General features: G+C 41.6%; 1 pseudogene; it reads right to left on the bottom strand.

The window, feature by feature from the left end:
* Window positions 1–6560: 6560 nt before the first annotated feature.
* The window catches only part of LOC121443843, a 55455-nt pseudogene continuing 49094 nt past the window's right edge, over window positions 6561–12921 (bottom strand).

Genomic DNA, 12921 nt, shown 5'->3' on the forward strand with positions numbered 1-12921 from the left:
CCAAGGCCAGCTGGACTGTGACCGAAAAAGCATGGGATAAAACCGGACTCTCTGAATATGGCGAACAATGAGGGCTGATGAGACGCCAAGGACAATGGCACGGGGTTTTGATCCTACTTAATGTGCTGGCTTTGTGGAAGCCTAGCCAGTTTGGATGTTCACCTTCCTAGATATGGACGGAGGGGGGAGGACCTAGGACTTACCACAGGGCAGGGAACCTGGACTGCTCTGTGGACTGGAGAGGGAGGGGGAGAGGAGTGGGGGGAGGGGTACAAGGGTGGGAGGAGGGGGAGAAGGGTGGGAGGAGGGGGAGGGAAATGGGAGGCTGGGAGGAGGTGGAAACTTGTTTTTGTTTATGTTTTTTTCTTCTTTTCTTAATAAAAAAATTATTAAAAAAAAAAAAGTAGTATAATCAGCAATCAACTGTTTATCTGACACCATAATTAATGTTCTTTTCTTTTAAATTTTTTGATCTTTATTGAGCTCTACATTTTTTGCTGCTCCCCTCCTGCCTCCTCCCTTCCCTTCAATACTCTCACAAGGACCAATCCTCCCAATTTACTCTGGAGATCTTGTCTTTTTCTAATTTGCATGTATATTAGAACTTTGTATGCCTCTTTAGTGTCCTCATCTTGTCTAAGTTCTCTGGTGCTGTGATTTGTAGGCTGGTTTTCTTTGCTTTATGATTAAAACCCACTTAATGACTAAGTACATGTGATAATTGTCTTCTGTGTCTGGGTCACCTCACTCAAAATGATGTTTTCTAGCTCCATCCATTTTCCTTAAAAATTCAAGATGGGATTCTAGTCTTGCCCATAAGAGTCCTTTCCCACTGAGTCATCTCATTGGTGCTCAAATTCTTCTAATTGAAGTTGAGTCTTATTTTCTTTTCAAATTGTAAATGCAATTTCATACAAGAATAGAGGACCATGGGAAAATTTGAATAGTCAGTCCGCTATGCATGTGAAAATATTCTTACCAGCACAGATTTTTTTTAATTTCTTCACTCTGAGAACAAGACATGTATTTATATTTTCTCAAAACCAAAATTACATGCCAAAAAGTTGCATCATTTATTAAAGTTCATTGACTCTAAGTCTGATAACCTGGCTTCCATATCTTGTTTACCCTAATACTCTTACAAATTTTTTCATATTTGCTGACTTCATCAGTTTTTATACACACTCCTACATCATCTCATTCACAAACAATTTTTAAACGAAAGGAAGTGTCTTTCAGTGTATTTGCAGTCAAATGACTCCCTAGGTTTAAGGACTAAAACTCACAAAGTGGAAGTAGATCATAGACCCCTGTTAATTTTCCTATCTGTGCTACATGCACATCATGTTGCAGGTGTATTCACAAAAGCACACTTCAAATATTTTTTTTAAATATTTATTTATTTATTATATATACAATATTCTGTCTGTATGCCTGAAGGCCAGAAGAGGGCGCCAGACCTCTTTACAGATGGTTGTGAGCCACCATGTGGTTGCTGGGAATTGAACTCAGTACCTTTGGAAGAGCAGGCAATGCTCTTAACCACTGAGCCATCTCTCCAGCACCACTTCAAACATTTTTAAATGGATGGAATTGACAATGCAATAACAATGACTCATTTTGAACATATGAAATTATTTGGCCATTTAAATTATACAATTTGAAGAAATATTGTTATTTATCAAAACAATGATGTTCCCTTTTAAGTCTTTCATTATGTTTTCTTTTACTCAATAATTCCTTTACAAACATTTCAGCTCAATATAGAGGTGTTTGGCTCTAATCACAGAACACGGAGTGTGGGTGGGTCCAATCTCAGTGAGTTTGATGCCAGCTTGTTCCACATAATGCATACCTGGCATCAACAGCCACATGGACATATCCTATCTCAAAAAGATCACAAAAGACAAAGACTCCCAAATTATGGAAGTTCTCCTAATAAAATCTGCCTGTTGTCAGACTGATTTCAACCAACATTTTAAATATTCCCTCACCTAAAGAGAACTGTCTTAACAATGAAAATAAGAAGCAATATACAAATTCCATTCACATTCCATCCATTGAATCTTTGACAACCATCTCGAGTGGACTTTATCCTTCAAGTGATGAGAGACAGAAGGAACAGTGTGACTACTCTCCCTTAAGAATTATGACACATGTGGGACCTGGAGAGTTGTCTCAGGAGTACTGCTCCTCTTGGGTACCCAGGTTTGACTCATAGCACCATATCTGATTGGACAGAACTCCCTGTAATTGGAGGTCCTGGAAATGGGTGCATTCTTCTGGCCTCTTAGGGTACAAAATGTACAAATACTGAAAAGACAGATCTGTATTTGATTCTATATTTTAAATAGGTTTTCTTCATGTGTCTGTTACCTTAAAAAGGAATGAAATTCAATCTAGATGTAGGAATTTGACCAGTGAGTGTAGCAAGTGTATCTCAGGTACTAGTGATGACCAGAAGACAGTGTCTACTCTCCTGGGACTGGAGGTACAGACAGTTGTGAGCTGTCTTATGGATGCTGAGTATCAAAGATTCTCTGGATGAGTCGCCAATGATCTGAGAGCTGAGCCTTGTTTTCAGCCTCCTGAACATGTCATTTATAACAGTAAGGTATAAAAGGCTGATCTAAGTTCATCTTAACTCATCCTTGGCCCAGAAGAAATAAAGGACTGATAGTATTGGAAACTAACTTAGTCTTTGTTCTTTTTTGTCTTTGTTCTTAAAGAATTCCTGAGCCCAAATGTTCCTCAACTGAGGGAAAAATACAAAACAAATAATCAGGAAACAAGCTGAAAATGTAAGTCTTTAAAAGATAGTTGGTGGCCGGGCAATGGTGGCGCACTCCTTTAATCCCAGCAGTCGGGAGGCAGAGGCAGGCAGATCTCTGTGAGTTCGAGACCAGCTTGGTCTACAGAGCTAGTTCCAGGACAGGCTCCAAAGCTACAGAGAAACCCTGTCTCGAAAAAAAAAAATCAAAAATAAATAAATAAATAAATAAAAATAGTTGGCTATTTAACCAAAGCAATTGGCCATAATTGGAACATAAAGACTGACTTATCAGGTGTACTTTTGCTTGAGTTCATTCTACAAGGTTGTGGATCATTCTTGGCTGGCCAGAAAAAGCAATCATGTTGTTATTTATTGGTGGCACCTACTAATGACAGTAAACACATCACTTTTATATTCAAAGTTCAAAATTTTCTCTTATCCTGATTTTTGTTTATAGACCATAATGAATCATCATGCATTTAAATAACTCAAAATTCTGAACTATCAAGAAGGAACTAAAAATGGGGAAAATACCATTCTGCAGTAGAAGTCAGCAATCATATCTCTGAACTCAGAACATTATGGTAAATTTCTGTATGATATAGTGCACAATAGCAAAGGAGATCAGTGTACTGACTAAGAAAGGACATTTCTGTGAAGGTGTTGAAGATAATTCCCAATAATGCTGTCTAGAAATTATTCAAGATGCAGTCATGTCGAGTTAAAGACCAAAGGTGGTCTTCAGCCACAAACACATGACCTTAACACCTGAGCGTGTCTGTCCTGGAGAATCAAGTCAGGGCTCCACACATTCTTTGATTTTTTTTTTTTTTTGCAGAAATACAGGTGTATAACCAGCAGGTTCATAACCTAGGCTCTCAGGTCAGCAAGAGAAAGAAGATACCGTATGAGTAAACTTGATGTCTCTTTATTTATTTATTTATTTATTGGGGATTTTCGAGACAGGGTTTCTCTGTGTCTTTGGAGCCTGTCCTGGAACTAGCTCTGTAGACCAGGCTGGTCTCGAACTCACAGAGATCTGCCTGCCTCGGCCTCCCAAGTTGATGTCTCTTTAAAGAACTCCCTGTTTTCTGCAAATGCTGATTTAGAAAGCCATCTGTAATAGGAGGCGAGCCTCTGATCACAGATCTCCAGCATAGCCCACCAAATAAAGGCAGTTACCGAGAAGCTGCATTTGTCTATGTAGTTTTGTGTTTAGATTCCTTTTCCAAGGTATTTCAGATTTTATCTGAAAATTTTGGCCACACATTGGAATGCCATTTTTATTTTTTTTTACTTTAAAAATTATACCTTTAATTATAGAATATTGTTAGGATAATACAGCCATAGACAAGACCAATACCAACGGGATCCGCTCTCCACAACCACAGAACACAGGCACAGAGTGTCTGGGAATGTGCAGGAACAGCCAGGGGCCTGCAAACAGTATTGGTGAAGCGTGACAGAGGCACGACTTCCACAGAGCTCAGCACTGGGAGTGGGCAGCGGATGACTGCAGGAGGGAGAGCACTCAGCTGGTGCAGACAGGTATGGGGAGATGGGAAGGCAATCAGAGACCCTCCCTGAGCCTTTCATCTACAAGGCAAAAGCAGCAAATGGCACACTAGCAAAACCTTTAGGCTGGAGGAGGTGTTGCAGGGCTGGGGGGATGGGGACCGGGTAGGGAAAGGGGTAAAATGAAGTTGGATCAGAGGTGCTGTCTTCTACAAGCTACTCCCAAGCAGACACTTACAGTGACTCAACCAAGTCATTGGCTACATACAGATGCCATATCTGAGTTTAGTTACCAAGGATACATAAGTCACCTAATGGTTAAAATGTGAATACCCATGGCAGGCTAGTTGTTGTACAGAATAGAAACCACGTGCCTGCCCCAAGTTCATACTCAAATGGGAGGGGCCACTCGGAGTGCTTTTCATTTGGTTGCTTTTGAGGCTGTCACTAGTGAATGACATGGTAGGTGTCACCAGCTACGCTCGCAGTGACTCTGTAGTGAAAGCACTAAATGCCAAATCCCAAAGAACTTCAACAAAAAAGTTTTTTGTTTTTTTTTCAAGACAGGGACTCTCTGTGTAGCCCTGGCACTCCTGGACCTCGATCCTGTAAACCAGGCTGGCCTTGAACTCACAGAGATCTGCCAGCCTCTGCCTTCCAAGTGCTGAGATTAAAGGCATGTGCTACCCCCAATCCCCACCCCTGCAAAAAGAAAAAAAGGTTTCTTGAAAAAAAAACATGTTAACATTTGCAAGTCTGCACTACGCACCATAAAATGCACTGGGCTCCATCCACTTCCATCCCCACGGGACGGAGTAAGCACCAATATCTGGGCTACTCATAATTCCTGCCTGGGCTGAGATAAAGAGAACTGAGGTACTGGGCGACACTGGGCAACTCTCACTGTAACTCTTTGTACCTGGAGGCAGGAAACACACTCCTCTTTAGGTTTATTCATTTCTTCTGATGAGGCCAAAGACGTTTCATCACAGGAGAAGATAACTCAGTCAGAGAAAGGGCAAAGGACCTAACTGTCCAGTCATTGTCTCACAACTGATGGACACATACGAGCAAGAGTTTAGTTCTGTACAAAACCAAGCCTTACAGGAGAGTGCACGCCTGTGCACTAGTGTTCAAATTCTTTCCCATAACACAAGAAAAATAAAGGAATTCTCTCACATGGAGTATGCCTACAGTTCTATCTTATGGTCTACATCACGTAAGAACATGCTGATTCTTAGGAATTCCGTCTCTGCTATTAGAATACACACTTCACTATACATACACATGCCTTTATGCAAGCTATGATAAAGACTGGGGCGTGGCCCTATCAAACCCTAGAGTTAGCAGTACAAGGGCGACTGACCTAACTGTTAAAGTTAGATGGCAAAGGACACAGAAAGGACTGTCGCTCCCTGGGAAGGGCTCAGTGCTCCCTTCCCTGAAGGAGTCAACCCACTTCTACTCCTTCCATCATCACCTGCGGTCCTGTCCTTTCCTAAAGGCAGTTTCCACACTGCGATCTCTAAAGTGATTTCTGAAGACAATTCATAAACCTGATTAATGACAGCATCAATGGGTATCTCTTGCTAAGGTCACCACCATCCAAGGGCCCTTGGTACTCAACCTTGTACCCTTCTCCTTTCACTCTGTATCTTCGGGTAGCTTTCAAAAGCGTGCAAGCTATACACAAGTGAGAAACAAGGGAAATGATTCAGTTACTGCCTTCAGCGTGCAGAATCCTGTGCACAAGATGGCAAGGTACCAATATGAGCTACTCAAGGAAAAAGCCCTTTGGAAGGGAAGTGCATGAGCCCGGCCACTGCGGTGTGTGAACAGTGGCTACCCAGGACAAGTCCGCATGCCTTCTGCCAGAGCAGCTGCGGCCACCCTAGTCCAGTTCTACATTCCCACTACAGTCTTTTGCGGCCAAAGATACGAGAGGAAAAAACAACTTTTTAAAAACCTACTCCATTTCCAGGACTAAGCATCCACCAGCATCTTGTCGTATGGTCTTCAGCTTTCAAGTTACTAGGAACGGGGGCTGCTTCTGATGAAGCGATTCTTGTAATAAAACCGGTGAAGAAAACTAACTATTTTGGAGAAGGGGAAAACTTCCCCAACGCTGTGGGTCGGAAATTCAAAGGGGTCATATTCTACCATGTTTGAAAATGTGGCCAACAATAAGGAAAGTCAGTCTAAAGGAAGCTCACTGATATCAAATCAAATATAACTACCTCCACGAGTCATTTCTTACTCGGGAATATAGGACTTAGTCGGTATGGACTCTCTTCTGTTTAATAAGAGCTGAGCTCCGGCTGAAACTCTTGTCACACTTGGTACATTCATAAGGTTTCACTTCCCTGTGAATTCTTTGATGGGTGATGAGGTTGGAGCTTTGTGTAAACCCCTTTCCACACTGCACACACTCGTAGGGCTTTTCTCCTGTGTGAGTCCTCTGGTGCTTAATCAGATCTGACCTCTCCCCGAAGCTTCGCCAGCACTCGTTAAACGCATAGGGCTTCTCCCTGGTGTGAATTTTCTGGTGTGTGATCAGATGGGAGCTGTGGCTGAAGCTTTTCCCACAGGCCGTGCACTCGTAGGGCTTCTCTCCCGTGTGCGTCCGCTGGTGCTGGACCAAGTGCGAGATGTGGCTGAAGTTCTCCCCGCACTCGTTGCAGTGCTACGGCTTTTCCCCGGTGTGGATTGTCTGGTGCTGAATGAGGTGAGAGCTCCTTCCAAAGCTCTTCCCCCACTTGTTGCTGTCATAGGGTCGCTCGCCGTGTGTGTTCTCTGATGCTAGATAAGGTGGGAGCTGCGGCTGAAGCCCTTGCCGCATTTGTAACACTTGTAGGGTCTGTGTCCCGTGTGCGCTTTTGGTGTCGATTGAGGTCTGAAATCTGACTGAAGGCCTCCCCACACTGAGAACTGTAGTACAAAGAGTGGCGGGGTGCGTTCCCAGCACCCCGGCAGCCTGCTTGGTTAGCTTATGCCCCGAAATAATTACACGGACACTGTATTCTTTTAATCACTGCTTGGCCCATTTCTATCTAGCCTCTTCTAGGCTAACTCTCGCACCTGGACTAGCCCATTTCTAATATTCTATGTAGCACATCTAGGTGCGCTTACCGGGAAGATTCTAGCCTACGTCCATCCTGGGACTGAGCTTCATCACATCCATCTTCCCGGGAGCTGGGAGCATGGCGTCTCTCTGAGGCGTCTGCTCTTGAGAGGAGAGCTGTGGAGTCTGAGCTCACTTCCTCATACTCCCTGCGTTCTGTTATGTTTACTCCTCCCACCTATCTTCTAACCAATGAGAGCCAAGCAGTTTCTTTTTATTTAACCAACGACCTTCCTCCATCAGAGAACATATGTGATAGGGGATGCCTGTGTGAACTTCTTTGTGGGCCAGCAGGTCAGTGACCTGCTGGAGAGGGTAGCTGACCCACTCCTCTGCGGTCAGCTCTCCCCACTGTCTTTCGGACCTGTCCCCACTTTCAAAGACTTCTTCGCTTTCCAGGTTCTTCTCAGCATCCCCAATAGGCTCTTCGGACATGGTCACAAACTCCACATCTTCACTAAGCTCTTCTTTCGGGTTTGTTTCGTTCTCGTTCCTGATCTCACAGTCCAGTAAGACAACATTTCCGTAATTCTCCTGCATCATGTCCCTGTAAAGGTCTCTTTGTGTAGGATCCAGAGGTCTCCATTCTTCCTGAGTGAGGTACATGGCCATATCTTCAAATGTCACAGGGGCCTGAAATCACACAATGCTTCCTCACTACTTAGCATCTAGGAGTTTAGTCCCAGCCTTTCTTCTTGAAATTAGAGACATGGTTAGAAATGTCGAGAAGGCATTGGCATTAAGTCTGATCTGGGACCCAGCCATGAGCAGGGTGGCTGCCATCTCAGGCTCAAACGTTCGTCTCCTGGGACAGAGAGCAGGAAAAGTAGCTAGTAGACAATGCTGAAGGAGAGGAAAAGCAGGGAGCGAGGCGTGGCTAGAGGTCCTGCCCACTCCCTAGGGCTGGAGTTCAGGTCGCCACCAGGTATGCAGGAAGGGCCCAGGACTGGTCACTCTCCTCCTTCTCTGACCCCCGAGCGAGACCCGCTCTCCGCGTCTAGGTTAATAATAAGTACATGCAAGGCTAGAGTAAGGGAGGACAGCCCCTGGCTAGGGGCCCCCCGAACTGGGGGTCAGGCCGATGCTATTAGACAGAGGCTTTCAACCCAGCCCTACAGAACGCCTCTGCTCTTCCGGAATGCCATTTTTAAACAGTCTTTTCTTTCCTACATACCAGTTCAAAGTAACTACATCAAGGCTTTTAATAATTGAAAATTCTTGACCAATATATCAGGCTTATTACTAACTACCTGTGACATTTTTAAGTTAACACATATTCTCCACATAGTAAAACATTTATTAGCATGACACAATCTAGACATGCTCCCTCTGTCTCATGCCTATCTGCTGGCCAGTCATTGCTTTATTTAAGCAAATTGAGTGACAATTCTTCAGAGTATACAACAGAATAATCACCCCACCACAGATGTTCCTTGTACATGAGATTTGCTTTGCAAAATATTCAAAACCTGTCACGAAGCTGATATCTTTTTTACATCAGACCTACTCAAAGCTGAGCATTTGTGTTATAAATATAAACCAGCATAAATAACCATAGAAAGACACAGTCAGAGCTAGCAATGAATTGTATGTACTATTGTATGAATTTGTATGTGCTATTGTACAACTGTGTGTGTATGTTTGGGCATTCTGTGTGTATATACTTGTGGAAATATAAGTATGTGATTGTATATATGTGTGTATATATTTGGAAGACAGAAGTGAATCTCTGGTTTCAGGCCTTTGATTTGATCAAACTTTTATTTTCTATTTCTTTTCAGATAGGGTCTCTGATTGCTTTGTAACTTTCCAAGTAGACTAGGCTAGCTGACCAACAAGCCCCAGGTACTCATTTGTCTCCATGTCCCTTTCCCATTACTAGTGTTAAAAGTCCTTGTGACTTTTTTCGTTTTCTCTTCAGCATGGATTCTTGGGCTCAAACTGAGTTCCTTCTTCTTACAAGAAAATCTCACCTGTCTTCTCAGGCCTCTCAACTACAGATATTCTGTCAGCATTGTTTAGTTTTGGTTTAGTTTGTCAGATAGTTCCATGTAGCCTTGAGATTGGACTCAAAGTGCTTTATCTCCCTACCTATCTATGTACCTATCAATCTGTCTTTCTAATTTTTTTGAGACAGTATCTCAAAGTGGAGCGCTCAAATTCTCCTACTCTAATTAATCAATAAATCCCAGGAATCTTCTTGTCTGCTTCTTCCCCTGACCTGGAATTACAGGCATAGGCATCCAGAACCTGACATTTTATTTGGGTGCTGGGAACCCAAAATCAGGTATCTAATTCTTGCACTAAGGACTTTAACATCCCCCCATGCCCCACTGCCATCTCCTAGAAAGCAGATTATAAAAACAATGTGAACAGATGGATAGATGTTAGATAAACTGATGACACAGAATGGCTAGCAATTGTGAAGTCTAGCTTTAGTGTTTAGGAGTCGTTGCCATGGTTAGAGTTTGAAAATGTAATGAGCACATAGTTCACATGCTTATTGACTTGTTTCCCAGATGGTGGCTCCATTTGGGGTTAGTGTGATCTTTAGAGTATAGTTGGAGGAAGTAGGTCACTGGAGATGTGCCGTGCAAGTTATATATTTCTCTGGCCTTTCGTGTATTTCTTCTCTCTGTTTTCTATGCCCTATGTCATAAAGGAACTTCTCAGTAACCTTTCCAGTCATTGTGAATTTCTGCCTAATGGCACAGGACTAAACAACTGTGAACAGTTGTTCCCAGAAGAATGCCACACCTATACTGGGCCTTCTGCAAGAACAATCAATTGATTAGAACTTTTGTGATTCTGGAGAGGTTTGGATGATGTAGGTTTAGAGCATAATTATAGTTTATCTTAGATTATCTTTAGTCCCTTTAATAGTTGCTTGTCTTAGTGTTCTATTCTCTGTACTAAGGGATTTTAAAGGACTTCTCAACATAGTTATTGATTTGCAATATGCAGAAAAAGTAACTTTGGATATTGAAACCACAGAATTTATACCAGATGATGCAGAATTGACTGCATTATTTCTTCAGGTTCAAGATATAATCAGGAATAGGCTTTGTCTTACATATATAGCACACATTAGATCCCATATGGGTCTGTCAGGTCCTCTAGCATAAGGAAATGTAGAAACTAAATAATTATTGTTTGGAAATGTGATGATGACATCAGAATTCATAAAAATATCATGTCAATAGCAGGATTGAAAAAGTTCTTTTCCAGGAGCTGGAGAGATGGCTAAGAGGTTAAGAGCATTGCCTGCTCTTCCAAAGGTCGTGATTTCAATTCCCAGCAACCACATGGTGGCTCAAAACCATCTGGAATGAGGTCTGGTGCCCTCTTCTGGCCTGCTGGCATACACACAGACAGAACATTGTATACATAATAAAAAAATAAATATTTAAAAAAAAGAAAAATTTCTTTTCTATTGCATGGGAACAAGCTGTATAAACAAACACCACTGTGTTTGAGAACTAACAGATGTCATGACTTTGTCTTTTTCTACTTCCCATGTATATTAGATTCATGTATGCCTCTTTAGGGTCCTCATGTTGTCTAGGTTCTCTGGAATTGTGAATTTTATGCTGGTGTTTCTTCGCTTTATGTCTAAATGTTACTTATGAGTGAATACATACAATATTTCTTTCTGGGTCTGGGTTACCTCAATCAATATAGTGTGTTCTAGATCCATCCATTTGCCTGCAAATTTCAAGATGTCATTATTTTACTGTGAAGTACTCAGTTATGTAAATGTAGCCCCCTTTCCTTGTTCATTCTTGGGTCAAGGGACATATAAGTATTTTTCACTATCTGCTGCCTGGTGATTTGGATGTAGCGCTCTCAGTTCTTTCTTTAGTACCAAGTCTGCGTGCACACCACCATGCTACCTATTGAAGTGAGAACCCACAAAAGTGTATTTAACAATTTATTCAGGGTTCAAAGGAAAAATAAACTCAGAAATAGAGAACTAGGTAGATGCCACTGTTCTAGATGCTCCTGTCCTGTAATTCTCCCAAGAGCTATGATGACCAACAGCCAGGATTGCACCAGTTCTGACTAACAAAGAGAGAACATAAACTTCTACTCCCTTTTTTTGGTCATATTTACAGAGAAAAACATACCCATGGTAAGTCATGCCCAATTGTCATAGACTATCTAAAATATATCTCAGCTTGACCTTGAAAATATACCTAATATAACTACAAGATGGATTATAATTGATGACTACTAATTTATATTTCATGATATTCTAATTAGTTGATATAATAACTTTAAAGGCCTACACATTTGCATTGAATTGTTATATAAGGTATATAGGTACAATACTTTGATTGAGATTAAAAACAAATATATGTATGTATATATATATATATATAATTTTCTAACAAAACAACTGTAAATTTGTATCAATTTACAAAAATCTATATCAATATAAACTGAGATTACCCAAGCACCACCCAAAAATAGACCATCCAAAGGAAACGCTTAACATTCCAACCATTTTAGATAGGATCACCTGCCAGCACACACTCACCAGGACACCCCTAGACAAATGTCAACCAATCAGGGGTCCTGAACCTTAGAAACCCCTCACCCCCACCTTGACTACTATAAAAACCAAACTCTAACTCAGTTCAGAGCTCTCCAGTTATTCCAATACACAGGACATGCAGAGAGACCGAGTTTGCAAACTTGCATAAAATAAAGGCTCTTTGCTTTTATGTATAGGACTTGATCTCCTTGTTGGCTTTGTGGAGACTTTGCAGATTTGGGTATAACATATTTATGTATTTCAGCATACATATTTACCCACACTTAACAAGGATGAAGTTGGAAGGGAATTGTGGCAGGGATGGAATAAAGAAATAAAAAAATGATGTATTTTCTTTTGATTAACAAATTTTAAAGATTAATTTTAAATTAAAAAGAGGGGCTAGATAGATGGCTCATCACTGGGTGTTTTCACAGAGGACCCTGATTCCATTCCTGGACCCTGCATGCTAGCTCACCATTTGTTCTGATTCAAGTCCCAGGTATCTCATCCCTTCTTCTGCCCTCTGTAGGTACTGTGCATAGGCACATGCAAGCAAAACACTGTATAACTAAAGATTTTTTTAAGGTTAGAGAAAAGAAAAAATGAAATTCTCTACAGTGATGTCCTGACCCCGAGACAGACAGCAAGCCAGGTCTAGTTAAAATGGACTCCTTCTTACCTTGCATGGAAGCAGCTGTGGCCTTCTGTCTTGCCACCCTGCTCAGAGCAAAACCAGCTTTGCTCTGAGAGTAACAGAGACCATCATAACCGTTCATCCAGGAGCACTGTATAGAGGGCTTTTAGGTGACTTTTCCTTGAAGTTTTCTGGTTTTGTGTTCTCTATCTTTTGTGTCTGTGAGATATATGGTGTTGGTACAGTTATCTTTTAGATTGATCATCAAGACTGACAATCTACTTTTCACAATGTCATCTACTTGATTTTCAACTAAGACCTTATGGTAAAATATAAAC

The sequence above is a fragment of the Microtus oregoni genome, unplaced genomic scaffold (assembly GCF_018167655.1).
Source record: "Microtus oregoni isolate MIOR12 unplaced genomic scaffold, Mior012 000113F_ref0000058, whole genome shotgun sequence".
In the NCBI taxonomy this organism is placed as follows: domain Eukaryota; kingdom Metazoa; phylum Chordata; class Mammalia; order Rodentia; family Cricetidae; genus Microtus; species Microtus oregoni.